Below are 3535 nucleotides of genomic sequence, written 5' to 3'. Positions count from 1 at the left end.
GTAACAGAAGTGTTTGTACCGAAATCTTTGCTACTTTATGCATATTTTTCTTTGATTTTACTTTAATTAAATGCTGATAATATTTGCTGAACATGTTTAACGACCGCAAGGCTGGGAGCCATTGTTCGGATGACAGCAGACTGTATCTGTTACAAAGTTTGTCATTTTCATACAATACTTCAATTTCCAACACTATATGTGTGTGTGTGTGTGTGTGTGTGTGTGTGTGTGTGTGTGTGTGTGTGTGTGTGTGTGTGTGTGTGTGTGTGTGTGTGTGTGTGTGTGTGTGTGTGTGTGTGTGTCATCAAAATGCTACTTAATTTCATAGCATAGTTATAAAAAAGAGATACATGTACAATACAAATTCAGTGACAGTCGTAACCTCAAAATGTTAATCTAAAGCACTGTTCAATGATTAGTTACCGAAAATCAATCAATGAACCAACCAACCAACCAACCAACCAACCTTGAAGAACATACTCATGGTTCAGACAAGAATATCTGGAAGACAAAAGGTTGCCAGTCAAAATAACAGTTTATTGAAACTTGAAAAACTGAAAATTCAGATTTTTATAAAAATAAAGACAATGAACCAAAATCCATACATATCAGCGATCTAAGTGCATGGGTGTATGGAAAATAAGAACCAGTTGAATGATAAATAAAAAACAAACAGAAACCAGGAGCACATGTGGGAGCGAACAGCTAAATAGTTTCTCCAGACCAGCCACCCAGATGAAACTCCCATTAATGACCTTTTTTCCCTATTTTCACCAAATCTCTTTGCCGAAAGCAGCCGTTCTACAAGCTCACAACACGCCTTGTTGCAATGCGTTGCGAGCTTGTAGCTTGGCTATTTCCGCTGAATGTTCGCCCCAGAATAGGTACGCAAGGGTTAATGTGGTTGAGATCTTTAGATAGCTGCTTCATTGAAAACAAATCCTCATCAGGAATCATTGAATAAAAATCCTCATCAGGAATCATTGAATAAAAATCATCAGGAATCCCATCGACTGATGGCACCAGTGAAGAGCTTCGAGACATTTTAGTATCTTGGTTTGGATGCAAATCAACACAGAAAGTGACTCGGCTCTCTTCAGAGGGGAGTACAGTAACGTAAGCTGGATCTGGATCTGGGAGCATGTATTCGTTAACATCAGCATAGATGTTGGAGGTCGGGTCAACAGTGGGCATGTCGATGGCCGCGTAGAGATGAGATGTATGTGTCTAGAAGTAAAGAAGAACAGGGTGTAACATCATAATCAAACTAAGATAAAGCACTAAGAATGGCACACTGCTGCTAAACAGCAGAATTCCACCGTATGGGTTTCTTAATGGTATAAGAAACCCATACGATAACAGCTATTCAAAAGGTCCTTGATAAAAAGCCTCATTCATCGTGGCATACTGGAAAAATGCTGTTTTATTAGTTTTGAGAATTTCAAGAGGTGTGCAGGTGGGTATAATCTAAAACACTGACCTCTGTCCTCCCCCCAGGAGAATTATTTAACCCATTCAAACCGGGAAAGAATCCTTGTCATTTGAGATTTTTGCGTTGGCTATTAAAAAATAGCAGATGTACAAGTTTGCAAGCTTGTTCATTTGCTCTTTTTGAATTATTTAGAAAAATCTTGAACGTGTGAGAACTACTGATTTGGTATTTGTAGAATCGGCTAGAATCAGGTCTTGATGGGTTAAAAGGAAATAGTTGTGTTAGGATTAGGTCGATTCAATATCACACTCATAGCAGTGCAATTGTTAACCTAAGTGAAATGAGGACATCCACCAGCCAGTGTTTGATTTAACCCATTAATGCCGATTCTACAACAGTTTTCTGAAAAACGTATGTTGCTATATCAGTGGTTCTCAAACGTTTTCATATCAAGGACCCCCATTATATGTATTTGATCGCAGACCCCATCTGAAAACATTTTGTTCCAGGGACCACCAGATGCAAAAGCAAATGTTTGCTTTAAAAATATATATGTATTAAAAGATTTGCACACATTTTCAAAAATAGCCGATCTACAAACTCATAGCCACGCTATATGTATATCTACTATTTTTAAATAGACAGAGTATAACATAATGGTTAAAGTGGTTAAAATGATTGTTACACAGATGCTTTCCTGGTTTTAATGGGTTAACCTTCATTTTAGTCACCTTGAGGTGAAACATTTTCTACAGCCATTTGACCAAGACAGAGCAGCATCAAGCAAATTTCAGACAAAATAGCATGAAAAACAATGTACTGCACCCAATATCACACAAGTTACACCAGTGCAAAGAACAGTGTAGCGTCGGATAATATTAACACTCACCTCTTCATCATCTTCAGTAGGGTTCCTGGTACTGAGGATGACCCCTGGATAATACATGAAAAACATATTCATCTAACTGTTAATATTAATGTTATTTTGTTTCTGTGCTAGCCAAAGGGGAATCCCCCCTGGGCTTCAAGCAGGGCTACTTGTATGTGTGCATGTGTGTGTGTGTGTGTGTGTGTGTGTGTGTGTGTGTGTGTGTGTGTGTGTGTGTGTGTGTGTGTGTGTGTGTGTGTGTGTGTGTGTGTGTGTGTGTGTGTGTGTGTGTGTGTGTGTGTGTGTGTGTGTGTGTGTGTGTGTTTAACCTTGTGGTTTTCTGGTTCTCTTTATGTAGAGCATCAGCAGAGCCACCACTGTCACAGGTAAGCCAACAAGCAAACCTAGAAGTGAACATAATTAGATATAGATATAGATATACATATACATATACATATACATATACATATACATATACATATACATATACATATACATATATATATACATAATATATACATATACTTTAAACTTTATGCATATTCTCTTATTCTTTTAGTTTTGTATACTCAACAATATGGTTACAGTTGAAGTTGAACATGTTTAACAATAATCTAACTCTTGAGAGCGTAAAATGTTTCATTTTAGACTCTCAAGAGTTGAATATCTATAAGGGTCCATTTGGTTACCAACTCTCCATCATTTAGCTGGGGACCACATGGAACCCCCTCAAGGACCACTGGTGGTCCCCGGACCACTGGTTGAGTGATCTACACCCATCATCAACCACACGACCACAGTTTCCTCTTTACTGCACGTCGTTGACAGCCTATAGTAAGTAGGTCATGCTTGAAACAGTGCATTACTCTCTAAATAAAACCCATCACTGTCTAAAAGATTGAAAACAGGGATACAACATCATGTAGGACCTGTGGTGGAATTTGAAATGTAATCTTCACTATGAACACTAGGGGTTCTCAACCTTTTGTAACTCAAGGCCAACCTCGGTACTGTATGTGTCAAGATGGTCAGGGCCCACATATCCAAATATTTGTATATAAAACCAATAAAGGGGCATTATTCAGCTTTTCAAAATGTGTTGTATAAGCTCTCAGTCCTTTTTTCTGATGAGGTTTGTCCATATAGATAATATTAATAATCATGATAATAAAGTGTTATAGCAAAGCAAAATGCTTCAGAAAAATAAAATGAATCAAACAGGAAAAGTAAATAAT

This window comes from Gymnoscopelus braueri (genome assembly GCF_963280865.1).
Source record: "Gymnoscopelus braueri genome assembly, chromosome: 2".
Lineage (NCBI taxonomy): Eukaryota > Metazoa > Chordata > Actinopteri > Myctophiformes > Myctophidae > Gymnoscopelus > Gymnoscopelus braueri.
The sequence above is the reverse complement of the archived record's forward strand: the minus strand, read 5'-3'. Positions refer to the sequence as shown.